We start from the raw sequence: 15,908 nt of genomic DNA on the forward strand, positions 1-15,908 counted from the left end.
TGAAGGTTGATATTACAAAATTCCTAAATTACTGAAAGGGTTGATATTACAGTATTCCTAAATTACTGAAAGGGTTAATGTTACAATATTCCTAAATTACTGAAAGGGTTGATATTACAATATTCCTAAATTACTGAAAGGGTTGATATTGCAATATTCCTAAATTACTGAAAGGGTTAACATTAAAATATTCATAGAGAACAGTAAGGGTTGATATTACAATATTCCTAAATTACTGAAAGGGTTGATATTGAAATATTCCTAGAGAACAGTAAGGGTTGATATTATAATATTCCTAGAGAACAGTAAGGGTTGATATTACAATATTCCTAAATTACTGAAAGGGTTGATATTGAAATATTCCTAGAGAACAGTAAGGGTTGATATTACAGTATTCCTAGAGAACAGTAAGAGTTGATATTACAATATGCATAGAGAACAGTAAGGGCAGATATTACAATATTCATAGAGAACAGTAAGGGTTGATATTACAATATTCCTAAATTACTGAAATGGTTGATATTACAATATTCCTAGAGAACAGTAAGGGTTGATATTACAATATTCATAGAAAACAGTAAGGTTTGATATTACAATATTCCCAAATTACTGTAATGGTTGATATTACAATATTTATAGAGAATAATAAGGGTTGATATTACAATATTCATAGAGAACAGTAAGAGTTGATTTTACAATATTCCTAGAGAACAGTAAGGGTTGATAGTACAATATTTATAGAGAATAATAAGGGTTGATATTATACTATTCCTAGAGAACAGTAAGGGCAGACATTACAATATTCATAGAGAACAGTATGGGCAGATGTTACAATATTCCTAGAGAACAGTAAGGGTTGATAGTACAATATTTATAGAGAATAATAAGGGTTGATATTACAATATTCCTAGAGAACAGTAAGGGTTGATATTACAATATTCATAGAGAACAGTAAGGGCAGATGTTACAATATTCCTAGAGAACAGTAAGGGTTGATATTACAATATTCCTAAATTACTGAAAGGTTGATATTACAATATTCCTAGAGAACAGTAAGGGTTGATATTACAGTATTCCTAAATTACTGAAAGGGTTGATATTACAATATTCCTAAATTACTGAAAGGGTTGATATTACACTATTCATAGAGAACAGTAAGGGTTGATAGTACAATATTTATAGAGAACAGCAAGGGTTGACGTTACAATATTCCTAGAGAAAAGTAAGGCTTGATATTACTATATTCCTAAAAAACAGCAAGGGTTGATGTGCAATGTATTAAACCTCTCAGATTTAAGACAGATGCATCCCCAACCCCCAGAAGTATAGGACCCATCCAAAAGAGGGCGGTGTACCACCTTAGGAAGGCAGGTGCAGTACCATCCTCAAACAGGTCAGGAACAACAGTGCTGCCCATAGTACTGTGCTTTGCATTTATGGAATTAAATATATACAGTATTAGCTAACCAAAATTAAAATTGACTAATCATTAAGGCATAATTAGCCCTTTACAACTGACAGGTATTTAATCACATCTTTCATATTCCCCTTCAAGACATACTGATTTTTAAACAGAACATCTATTGTTAAAATTGTTGGTGAAATTGTGGAAATACTGACAGTCTATGAATATTTCTATTAACTGGTCTATGGATATTTCTACTGATAGGTCTGTGGATATTTCTAGTGACTGGTCTACTGATATTTCTACTGACTGGTCTAAGGGTATTTTTATTAACTGGTCTGTGGATATTTCTACTGACAGGTCTGTGGATATTTCTACTGACTAGTCTAAGGATATTTCTATTAACTGGTCTATGGATATTTCAGAATTGAAACACTATATCTTAAGTAGTCTTTTAAATCAGTCAAAACTTTCAACCTCACTTCCATGCTTATACAACAAAAAATTTTGTTGAAAGCATCAGAGTCTGTCTGCTTTAAACAACAAAAATAGTGAACAGTAAATTATACACTTACCCTGTGTTTAATAGTTCTCTGTGTAGTCAATAGTGTGTATGTGATTAGGACTTTTAATGAAACTTTACAAATCATTAAGCCATTTGTATGACATGGTTAATCTGGAGTTTACTTTCCAAAGATTCTCAATAATCTTGACCTTTGGTCAAGGTATACAGTTTGGAATAAAAAGTAATGTGAATTTCCCATGACAAAGACCATTTACAATACAACACTGAAATATATTGACTTCTTTATTACCCAAGCCATTCACAAAATTTGGTAAAGGAATTTACTATATAATAAAAGCTTTTGTGCAGAACCCATTTTTTGGAGTCACAGTGACCTTGATTACTTACCTTTTGACCTGAAAATCAATAGTCTTCTTCCATACCTTAAATGCAAGTTCTTCACAAATTTTGGCCAAGGTATGTTGCATGGAACAAAAGTTAATATGCAAAAGCATTTTGCCTTGGTCACAGGGAGCTGTTCTTTTGATTCCAAAACATTTATGCTTCTTTCTTATCCAGATTGAAAGCCTTCAACAAACTTTGGTGAAAGTGTAACAACTGAAATTTGTGCATAATGTTTTTTCTTCACCCACACTAACTTTGACTTTTTGACCCCAAAATCAAGAGGCTTCTACCATAAGCCATATGCAAACCATATTCAAAATTTAGTTAGTGTCTGTGATTAGGAACTAAAATTATTGTGCTGAAGTAATTTGTCTCCTTTAGTTAAAGTGACCATGATATTTGACCTTTTGACACCAAAACTGATAGACTTCTTCCTTCCTCTTAGTTTAAGTCATCAACAAAGTTTGGACTAGGTCAAGGTCAGTGATGTAGAACTAATGTTTATTAGAGGAACCATATTTTTTTTCAGCCCCAGTGGCCTTGACCTTTGACTTTTTGATCTCAGAGATGACAGGCTTCTTTCTTACCTGAAATGCAAGCTATTTACAATGTTTGGTGTAAAATTCACATTTTTGTAATGAACTGAGATAGACAATGATGGATAGATGGATGACAACATTGGAATAATCTGTCATATTGGCAGGTGTACAAAAAGTGAATAACTTAAATCAAAAATAAAAGTGATAATGGAGGGCAAGTTAGACTTTCATCTCATTATCCAGTTATAATACATTGTACATCAAGACAATATGGTGGTTGTTTATATCAGTTGATGGGTAGATAGGGTTGGGGAATTTTAATGGTACTTTTAACATATTATTGGCTATATCATGTTGAGAAAATGTGAGCTTAGTGTCTTTTCACAGTGGCAGACAGAGGCATCTGACCAGGCTGGATGGGCATAGAACACACAAACCATGGAAAATGAGTCTGACCCTGTACAAAGAAAGGCAGCAACCATGGTTCCATGGGCTGATGCTTCATACATGTTTGAGAGACATCATTGGTTTCATGGTAATTTATCTTAGTGCTAATGCATTAAAATATGTATAGAGTCCACTTACAAACTAATCCAACTAGTCCAGATCATTCAGTCTGTTGGTATATATAGAGTCCACTTACAAACTAATTCATCTGGTCCATATCATTAGAGTCTATTGGTATGTATAGAGTCCACTTACAAACTAATCCAACTAGTCCAGTTCATTCAGTCTATTGATATGTATAGAGACCACTTACAAACCAATCCAACTGGTCCAGATCATTCAGTCTATTGGTATGTATAGAGTCCACTTACAAACTAATTCAGTTGGTCCAGATCATTCAGTCTATTGGTATGTATAGAGTCCACTTACAAACTAATTCAGTTGGTCCAGATCATTCAGTCTATTGGTATGTATAGAGACCATTTACAAACTAATTCAGTTGGTCCAGATCATTCAGTCTGTTGGTATGTATAGAGTCCACTTACAAACTAATCAAACCAGTTCAGATAATTTAGTCTATTGGTATGTATAGAGTCCACTTACAAACTAATGCAACCAGTCCATATCACTGTTGGAATGTGTACTTAAATGCAAGACAACTAAACATATCTGTAGTTGTATAGGTGTGTGGGATCTCTTACTAATTATTTCAGTTGGTCTGGATCTTTGTGTCTGTTGGAATGTGTACCTGTCAAACAAATTAGTATGTTGGAATGTATACCTGTCAGCCAATGATCTATTAGTATGCATACCTGTCAAGGATGAGTGTATTGGAATGTGTACCTGTCAGACAATGAATGTATTGGAATGTGTACCTGTCAGACAATGAGTGTATTGGAATGTGTTGTTGTTGTTGTTGTTGTGGGGTTTAATGCCATTTTTCAGCACACGATAGGCTATACATGGCGGCCAGTATTAATAGTGGAGGAAGAACCCGGGAAAACCCCAGAAAGAACCACCGACCCACGATAAGCTACTGGCAAGCTTTCTCACATACCAACATTGGCCGAATCCAAGACTCGAACCCACGCAGACAGAGGTGAGATGGCAGTGATCCGTAACGGAGAGCGCTTTAGACCACTCAGCCACTCGGGGCCCCTACTGGAATGTGTAACTAGCTGTCAGACAGTGAGTGTATTGGAATGTGTACCTAGCTGTCAGACAATGAGTATTGAAATGTGTACCTGTCAGGCAATGAGTATTGAAATGTGTACCGAGCTGTCAGACAATGAGTATTGAAATGTGTACCTAGCTGTCAGTGAGTCTATTGGAGTGTGTACCTAGCTTTCAAAGGATGAGTGTATTGGACTGTGTACCTAGCTGTCAGACATTGAGTGAATTGGAATGTGTACCTAGCTGTCAGACATTGAGTGTATTGGACTGTGTACCTAGCTGTCAGACATTGAGTGAATTGGAATGTGTACCTAGCTGTCAGACATTGAGTGAATTGGAACGTGTACCTGTCAGACAATGAGTGTATTGGAATGTGTACCTAGCTGTCAGACATTGAGTGAATTGGAATGTGTACCTGTCAGACAATGAGTGTATTGGAATGTGTACCTAGCTGTCAGACAAGTTGATATATCTCTGGAATGTGTACCTGTCAGAAAAGATAATATATCTGTGGAATGTGTAACTAGCTGTCAGACAAGATGATATATCTCTGGAATGAGAACCTGTCAGACAAGATGATATATCTCTGGAATGTGTACCTACCTGTCAGACAAGATGATACATCTCTGAAATGTGCACCTGTCAGACATGATAATATGTATCTGGAATGTGTACTTGTCAGACAAGATGTTATATCTCTGGAATGTGTACCTGTCAGACAAGATGTTATATCTCTGGAATGTGTACCTAGCTATCAAACAAGCTCATACATTTCTGGAATGTCTACCTAGCTGTCAGATAAGTTCAAATATCTCTGGAATGTGTACCTGTCAGACAAGATGATATATTTCTGGAATCTGTACCTATGTCAGACATGGTACTATATCCCTGGAATGTGTACTTGTCAGACAAGATGATATATCTCTGGAATGTATACCTGTCAGACAAGATTATATATCGCTGGAATGTGTACCTAGCTGTCAGACAAGATTATATATCTCTGGAATGTGTACCTGTCAGACATGCTGATATATTTCTGGAATGTGTACCTATCTGTCAGACATGATAATATATCTCTGGAATGTGTACCTGTCAGACATGATGATATATCTCTGGAATGTGTACCTAGCTGTCAGAAATTGAGTACTGGAATGTGTACCTAGCTGTCAGACAAGATGATATATCTCTGGAATGTGTACCTAGCTGTCAGACAAGATGATATATCTCTGGAATGTGTACCTATCTGTCAGACAAGATGATACATCTCTAAAATGTGTACCTGTCAGACATGATAATATATCTCTGGAATGTGTACTTGTCAGACAAGATGTTATATCTCTGGAATGTGTACCTAGCTATCAGACAGGCTGATACATTTCTGGAATATCTACCTAGCTGTCAGATAAGTTCAAATATCTCTGGAATGTGTACCTGTCAGACAAGATGATATATATCTGGAATGTGTACCTGTCAGACAAGATTATATATCTCTGGAATGTGTACCTGTCAGACAAGATGATATATTTCTGGAATCTGTACCTATGTCAGACATGATACTATATCTCTGGAATGTGTACCTGTCAGACAAGATGATATATCTCTGGAATGTGTACCTGTCAGACAAGATTATATATCTCTGGAATGTGTACCTGTCAGACAAGATGATATATTTCTGGAATCTGTACCTATGTCAGACATGATACTATATCTCTGGAATGTGTACTTGTCAGACAAGATGATATATCTCTGGAATGTGTACCTGTCAGACAAGATTATATATCTCTGGAATGTGTACCTAGCTGTCAGACAAGATTTTATATCTCTGGAATGTGTACCTGTCAGACAAGATGATATATCTCTGGAATGTGTACCTGTCAGACAAGATTATATATCTCTGGAATGTGTACCTAGCTGTCAGACAAGATTTTATATCTCTGGAATGTGTACCTGTCAGACATGCTGATATATTTCTGGAATGTGTACCTATCTGTCAAACATGATGATATATCTCTGGAAAGTGTAACTGTCAGACATGATGATATATCTCTGGAATGTGTACCTAGCTGTCAGAAATTGAGTACTGGAATGTGTACCTAGCTGTCAGACAAGATGATATATCTCTGGAATGTGTACCTAGCTGTCAGACAAGATGATATATCTCTGGAATGTGTACCTATCTGTCAGACAAGATGATACATCTCTAAAATGTGTACCTGTCAGACATGACAATATATCTCTGGAATGCGTACCTGTCAGACAAGATGTTATATCTCTGGAATGTGTACCTAGCTATCAGACAAGCTGATACATTTCTGGAACGTCTACCTAGCTGTCAGATAAGTTCAAATATCTCTGGAATGTGTACCTGTCAGACAAGATGTTATATCTCTGGAATGTGTACCTAGCTATCAGACAAGCTGATACATTTCTGGAATGTCTACCTAGCTGTCAGATAAGTTCAAATATCTCTGGAATGTGTACCTGTCAGACAAGATGTTATATCTCTGGAATGTGTACCTAGCTATCAGACAAGCTGATACATTTCTGGAATGTCTACCTAGCTGTCAGATAAGTTCAAATATCTCTGGAATGTGTACCTACCAGACAAGATGATATATTTCTGGAATCTGTACCTATGTCAGACATGATAATATATCTCTGGAATGTGTACCTGTCAGACAAGATGATATATCTCTGGAATGTGTACCTGTCAGACAAGATTATATATCTCTGGAATGTGTACCTAGCTGTCAGACAAGATTTTATATCTCTGGAATGTGTACCTGTCAGACAAGCTGATATATTTCTGGAATGTGTACCTATCTGTCAGACATGATAATATATCTCTGGAATGTGTACCTGTCAGACATGATGATATATCTCTGGAATGTGTACCTCGCTGTCAGACAAGATGATGTATCTCTGGAATGTGTACCTGTCAGACAAGATGATATATTTCTGGAATCTGTACCTATGTCAGACATGACAATATATCTCTGGAATGTGTATCTGTCAGACAGGCTAATATATTTATGGAATGTGTACCTGTCAGACATGATATATCTCTGGAATGTGTACCTGTCAGACATGATGATGTATCTCTGGAATGTGTACCTAGCTGTCAGAAATTGAGTACTGGAATGTGTACCTACCTGTCAGACAAGATGATACATCTCTGAAATGTGTACCTGCCAGACATGATAATATATCTCTGGAATGTGTACCTGTCAGACAAGATGTTATATCTCTGGAATGTGTACCTAGCTATCAGACAAGCTGATACATTTCTGGAATGTTTACCTAGCTGTCAGATAAGTTCAAATATCTCTGGAATGTGTACCTGTCAGAAAAGATGTTATATCTCTGGAATCTGTACCTATGTCAGACATGATAATATATCTCTGGAATGTGTACCTGTCAGACAAAATGATATATCTCTGGAATGTGTACCTGTCAGACAAGATTATATATCTCTGGAATGTGTACCTAGCTGTCAGACAAGATTATATATCTCTGGAATGGGTGCCTGTCAGACAAGCTGATATATTTCTGGAATGTGTACCTATCTGTCAGACATGATAATATATCTCTGGAATGTGTACCTGTCAGACATGATGATATATCTCTGGAATGTGTACCTAGCTGTCAGACAAGATTATATATCTCTGGAATGTGTACCTGTCAGAGAACGAGTGTATTGGAATGTGTACCTAGCTGTCAGACAAGATTATATATCTCTGCAATGTGTACCTAGCTGTCAGACAAGTTGATATATCTCTGGAATGTGTACCTAGCTGTCAGACAAGATGATATGTATCTCTGGAATGTGCACCTGTCAGACAATGAGTGTATTGGAATGTGTACCTATCTGTCAGACAATATGATACATCTGTAGTGGTTTAGATATTATGAAATATTTACTAATTAGTCAAGTTGTTCTGGACCTCTTACTTTATTGATATGTGTTAATATCAGACAATTAAATACATCTGTAGTGGTTTTGTAATGAACACCACTTACAAACTAATTTGGCTGGTCCTAATCTTTTAGTCTATTTGCATGTGCACCTAGCTGTGAGAAAACGAAACTAGGTTCAATTCTCAACTGCAACATTTGGGCACATACCAGACTCTTATATGGTGGTGGCTAAATTAAGCAGTAATATCAAGGTCAGGGGGAATCAGTGTAGTGGTCTGGGTGATGTTTGAACAGTAATATCAAGGTAAGGGAGAATCAGTGTAGTGGTCAGGGTGACATTTGTGTGTGTGTGATTTAGATTTTTAACGTAGCTTTAACAATTTTCCAGTCACGTCGCTACAATGTCTGCAGTGTGGCAGTTTCAAGTGATGTCTAGCACTGGGGCATCATGCCGCAGACATGTAGCATGATGTCCCACTCAGTCACATTATCCTGTCACCAGGTTGACCAGTCCTAACAATAACCTCTTAATGCTGAGCCCCAAGCAAGGCAGCTGTTAGTACCAATTTTTTAAGTCTTTGATATGACTTGGCCAGGGTTCTAACCCACGATCTCCCGCATCCGGGGCAGGCGCTCTAACCACTAGGCCACTGGAGCGGTCGGGTGACATTTGAGCAATAATATCAAGGTAAGGGGGAATCAGTGTAGTGGTCTGGGTGACATATGAGGAAAAATATCAAAGTAAGGTGGAATCAGTGTGTGATGTTCTGGGTGACATTTGAGGAAAAATATCAAGGTTAGGTGGAATCAGTGTGTGATGTTCTGGGTGACATTTGAGGAAAAACATCAAAGTAAGGTGGAATCAGTGTGAAGTGGTCTGGGTATATGAGGTCACTTAATAATCAGTGCTTAATGGTTCAGTGGGTATAAAGTCAATATAACCCAGTTATGCTTGAAGCTCAATGCTCTATTATGTATAAAGTCAATATAACTGGGGTATACTCAGTGCTTAATGGTTTATTATGTATAAAGTCAATATAACTGGGCTATGCTCAGTGCTTAATGGTTTATTATGTATAAGGCCATGATAAATGGGCAATGCTCAATGCTTAATGGTTTATTATGTATAATGCCATTATAACTGGGGTATGCTCAATGCTTAATGGTTTATTATGTATAAGGCTAATATAACTAGGTTATGCTCAGTGCTTAATGGTTTATATGTATAAGGCTAATATAACTGGGCTATGCTCAGTGCTTAATGGCTTATATGTACAAGGCCATGATAACTGAGCTATGCTCAGTGCTTAATGGTTTATATGTATAAGGCTAATATAACTGGGCTATGCTCAGTGCTTAATGGTTTATTATGTATAAGGCTAATATAACTGGGCTATGCTCAGTGCTTAATGGTTTATACGTATAAGGCCATTATAACTGGGCTATGCTCATTGCTTAATGGTTTATTATGTATAAAGTCAATATAACTGGGCTATGCACAATGCTTAATGGTTTATATGTATAAGGCTAATATAACTGGGCTATGCTCAGTGATTAATGGTTTATTATATATAATGCCAATATAATGGGCTATGCTCAGTGCTTAATGGTTTATTATGTATAAGGCCATTATAACTGGGCTATGCTCAGTGCTTAATGGTTTATATGTATAAGGCTAATATAAGTAGGCTATGCTCAGTGCTTAATGGTTTATATGTATAAGGCTAATATAACTGGGCTGTGCTCAGTGCTTAATGGTTTATATGTATAAGGCCATGATAACTGGGCTATGCTCAGTGATTAATGGTTTATGATCTATAAGGCTAATATAACTGGGCTATGCTCAGTGATTAATGGTTTATTATGTATAAAGTCAATATAACTGGTCTATGCTCAGTGATTAATGGTTTATGATCTATAAGGCTAATATAATGGGCTATGCTCAGTGCTTAATGGTTTATTATGTATAAAGTCAATATAACTGGTCTATGCTCAGTGCTTAATGGTTTATTATCTATAAGGCTAATATAACTGGGCTATGTTCAGTGATTAATGGTTTATTATGTATAAAGTCAAAATAACTGGGCTATGCTCAGTGATTAATGGTTCACTAAATATAAAGTCAGTAATGGCTACTATGTATGCTGTTAATATAACCCAGTTATACTCAGTGCTTCTGAAGGATATGTATACTGTTAATACAATCCAGTTATACTCAGTGCTTTTGAAGGATATGTATACTGTTAATATAACCCAGTTATACTCAGTGCTCATGAAGGATATGTATACTGTTAATATAACCCAGTTATACTCAGTGCTCATGAAGGATATGTATACTGTTAATACAACCCAGTTATACTCAGTGCTTATGAAGGACTACAAAGATGACAATGTTGTGCAATCACAACTAACTCCTATAGTTATAAAATTAATAATAATACTAAAAAAGACTTGAGAACATGCGAGTGATTTTCAATGACCTACCCTACATTAAAACATAAGACTGGTTTTCATTGACATACCCTACCTAAAACAGAGTGATTTTCAATGATCTTTCTTACAGTAAAACAATGCCTAAGGCTATCTACCAAACAACAATTGGAAAAACTCGAGCTATATCAAATTTTTATTTCCATTTTAAGTAGACATTATACCAAAGGCCACCCTAGATAACTTTTCACTGGTCTATTTAGTCAACTTTTACCATATTTGTTCTTATTAAATAAATTATATAACAGCGCTTAACTTGCAAAGGGAGACCACTGGCTTAACTTTCTAAGGGAGGTCATCCTTTCTGACTGGAGGGTATATAACTTTGCAAGATACAACAAAACAAAAAGTGGAATGACAATTCTTTAAGCTGCCATAATATTTACAAGGTTATTGCAATTAAGTCTGAACACCTTTATTCATTGATATGAAGCACATACAAACTTGATATTTAATATTCCAATACACAAGTACATAATTACCAACAACTGTTTATGAATGAACACATCAAGAATTGCTAAATAACTTTAATGGATTTCTAAACAACACAACTCCTACACAAAATACATGAAGCTGTGAATATACAACTTTAAATTTGGCATGCATTTTTACGTTGATTATCACAGTCATTATTGTTGTTTACAAAAAGCTAAGGCAAGAAAATAAAATGCTTTGTTACAAATACTATTAAGTCTTATACTGACACCTTAAACTTTTCAGAGACTTTTATTTATTTTGGCAAAACATAGATTCGACTGACAAACACTAATGTTCTGAAATAACACAATAGAAAATGTACTGGAAAAACACAACAGAAAATGTACTGGAAAAATAGTCTGGAAAAAGTTGAAAAATGACCAAAACAAGGTCAGCACACTTCTCGTTTAGATCAATATATGGTCACTAAGACTCAAACACATATAGATTACAATGATTCATGATGATGGACTGTTCATAACCTTATGTTCATTAGCTCACAAATATATCATCATAGACTGTCTTTAAGTTTATGTACTACAGCTCAAAAACATATGATGGTCGTTGTTCTTGTGTCATCATTTTACATGAAATAAGATAAAGACATTAATCTTTTGCCAAGCTGTGGTTGGTGAATAGTCAAAATCATGAAAATGAAACACACATTAATTTTCTAAATCCTTAAAATATCCCCTGATGAAACACACATTAATTTTCTAAATCCTTAATACTATATAGGTATTAGAACTTGGATCAAAAACTTCAAATGTTACAAGCTCACTTGAAGTAATGTCACAATATTATGTACTTAAAGAGTATAATATCAATGCATGATATTCCACTCATGAACGTATCAAATATGAGGAATGGGTTACTCAATTACACACACACACACACACACACAATGACTGATCTAATAGTTTCTAGATACTGCCTGTATATACAACACACCAAGCTATAATTGCAATGTCAGCATATTTTAATTATACCATTCCTGGACATGTCTGTAATATTCTGAAAAGTGTTTAAAAATTATTACTACATACAGTTTATAGACCATACAAAATATTCCAATGTCTACTAAGGAGACCTGGCACAGCTTTTAAAGTTGTGTCATGCAACATGCTGTAACATGACCAACCTGTCTTGTGGACACTAGATCTTTCTTCTAATTGGTTTTGGTTTTAGACTTCAAATCTTACCAATTTTACAGGCTTAATAATTTGAGTCTTCTACTGTCCTCAACTTCACTAACACTCTTGCAAGAGCTTATCATTTTTCTTTGTCTGTCACTTCGTTCATTAACAACAAGAAACAGCTAACCTTCTCATTATCTACACAGTTAATTTTAGGGTGAATTGTTATGCCATCATAAATCCAACATAATGTTTCCATACTAGTTTGAATTTGTATGCTGACTGAATCGTGATTTGTTATGTCATCTTGATTCTAATGTAGAATGGAAGCATTTAGTTTAAGTTGTGCCAGTCCTGCTGTGTAACTCTAAAGAAAAGTATTTGATTTATAGATTCTATAATTTTTAGAACTTGATGAAACAATTTCATAAAATTGCACACATTTATTATGTAAACTGTTGATACTGTAATATATACGCATGCACTACAGTCAATAACTTTTTAAATGAGCAAAAATAAAAAGGTGGAAAAAATCTGAAAATATAATTTTAAACATCATTATAAACCTTTGGTCCATAATCCAAAACTATAATAATTATATAAATGATATACTCTGTAAATACTAATGCAAACTGGATTTAGAAATAAAAATGATAACGTGTCCCAGTCAAGGCATTAAGAAAATTTGCAACAAAACCAGCACAATCAACACAGATCAAACTCACAATTTATTCTATGGGAATTTTAACCGACATTCGAAGAACTACTCATAAAATGGAATTATTTAATTTCTTAAAGACAGGACTGTGATGTACAAAAAGGACTAACATGAGTCATGGCATTTTCTCTGACTGTGGTGGAAAACAGACCTCTGAATAAGCACCTATTTGGTCAATTAATTATGGTTTTAATAGCAACATATGGCCTCTCACCTGTTTGGTCAATTAATTATGGTTTTAATAGCAATGCATGGCCTCTCACCTGTTTGGTCAATTAATTATGGTTTTAATAGCAATGCATGGCCTCTCACCTGTTTAGTCAATTAATTATGGTTTTAATAGCAATGCATGGCCTCTCACCTGTTTGGTCAATTAATTATGGTTTTAATAGCAACACATGGCCTCTCACCCGTATATGTGTAACTACAAGGTTTATAAATCCAGTATTTAACTGAGTTACTATATTCTTGGTATCGAGAATGGTTTGAGGAAAATAAATTGCTCACATATTTTTAAAACCTTCCGTTTTAAATCTATGGGTATAGTCTCATCAAGAATGTATTACTGAAATGGAAAATTCATAATCAAGTAATTCTTCTATAGCCCGTACAAGACACAATCAATTCCTTGTTATTTGAAATTGATGTAAAATTTTATCGAGGAACAAGTTTCAAGCCAAGTTTATTTGGTAATTATAGTTTTTCCCCATTGATGATGTCATACTCTCTGCTTTGACTGGCCACAAAAAGAGAGATGGACTTCTATATAGTGGCTTCCCTTTTATGAGGTCATGCCGACTGATATAACTGGCCACAAAAGAGAGATGGACTTGTATATGTTGACTCCCTTTTGATGAGGTCATACCCACCGATACAACTGGACACAAAATGAGAGATGGACATGCATACAGTGGTTCCACTTTTATCATGACATGCCCTCTGCTGTTATTTGCCACAAAAAAAGAGATGAACTCATATGAGAGGAACAAAATGGCTAAAATCTAAAATATTTTAGCAAAAGATCATAACTAAGATACAAGAACAGGTTCAAACCAAATACATATGTCACCAGTGTTTCTAGATTTATAAAGTGTGTAGATTAATAAGGTGTGTTCTCCTTGCAACGTGTGTCTATAGTATTTTTAGCTTTATAAGTCATGTTCTCCTTCTAACATGTGTCAATAGCATTTCTAGATTTATAAGGTGTGTACTCCTTGTAACATGTGTTAACAGTATTTTGAGATTTATAAAGCATGTGCTCCTTGTACCTTGTTTAGTGTTTCAAGATACATGTACCTGACTTTCAGAATTATTCTGGATGCAAGTTTCATTCATTTTGGTAAATATATTTAAATATATATTATCCTGAATGAAAAATATTCTGATATATACAGGTATATATTAAGTTGTATTTGACCCAAGTGTCTATGGAAGAACAGTTCCTGTTACAGAGGTTGACTACATGTTAAGGGAGACAACTCTTTACAGTACTAAAAAGGGAGACAACTGCATTTGCTGTGAAGCACTATTTTCTAGTTATTACCATATGAAGTAAATTAGTACCTTTGAACATACTAATCAAACATGAATGTTGTCTCATAATGAATGTGATGCTTTAGATGCAATCATAATGTCAGTCTTTAATAACTGTTATTAACTCAAAACATACAGATGTGCTACGTTTGTACAGACATTTGATTTAATACATCAACTGGTTCAATTTCAAGAGATTCTACATACATGTATTGCACTGATAAAAATATATTGATAAGAAAAATAAAAAACTGATAAACAATATGTATGTTTACAACTTTAAACGCCGATATACTGTTTTAACAATCAATCACTAATTAAGAGTTAAAGACAGTCCTGCTAGTGATTTAATTTTAATTCAAGATACAAACTTCCAATGCACACTGATCAAGATACAAACTTCCAATGCACACTGCTTCACAAACAAACTTGAGGAGAGATTATGTATAGGTCACAGCAGCCAAAGGATGGTTACGTCACTTTAACCTACTTTATGATGAACCAAATCCTCCAATACTGGATTAAAGTGAATGCCATTCTAAGACAATACATACATTCAGAAAAGAAGACTTGAATTATGAGTTTTTTCCTTCAAAATAATACTTCAAATAATTAATTTTGACAATTTTTAGAAACATGTTTGGTTGTTAATTTGCCAACGTGAAATGTGTTCATACAAACACAAGTGTCCCAAAAGTCCATCTCTTACCAAAGTTAGTGAGGCATGAAATATTGGTCACATAGTTTTACTTTTGGTAGAATGGTCAAACAACCCTGTGCCACTGACCTAAATGCAAAATGGCAGAACAAGAATAAAACACAAAATCTAACGAAACTGACCGATGGCCAAATGGCAGGACAAGAATAAAACACAAAATCTAACCAAACTGACAGATGGTCAGATGGCAGGACAAGAATAAAACACAAAATCTAACCAAACTGACAGATGGCCAGATGGCAGGACAAGAATAAAACACAAAATGTCCATTCAAATTTTATGGCAGGGCATCAAATGCATGTGGTCCATGAGAAACTGAGTCTTGTTTAAATTAATCTTGTCTAGTGTTAATCTAACTATTAACGAATGCTCCACCGCCCATAAGGAAATATCCGTTCCCTGGTTGGTAGCAAAACACAGCACCCTACTTGGGCACTGACTCTT

Source organism: Sinohyriopsis cumingii, chromosome 9 (genome assembly GCF_028554795.1).
Source record: "Sinohyriopsis cumingii isolate HCF-2022 chromosome 9, ASM2855479v2, whole genome shotgun sequence".
NCBI classification, from domain to species: Eukaryota; Metazoa; Mollusca; class Bivalvia; order Unionida; family Unionidae; genus Sinohyriopsis; species Sinohyriopsis cumingii.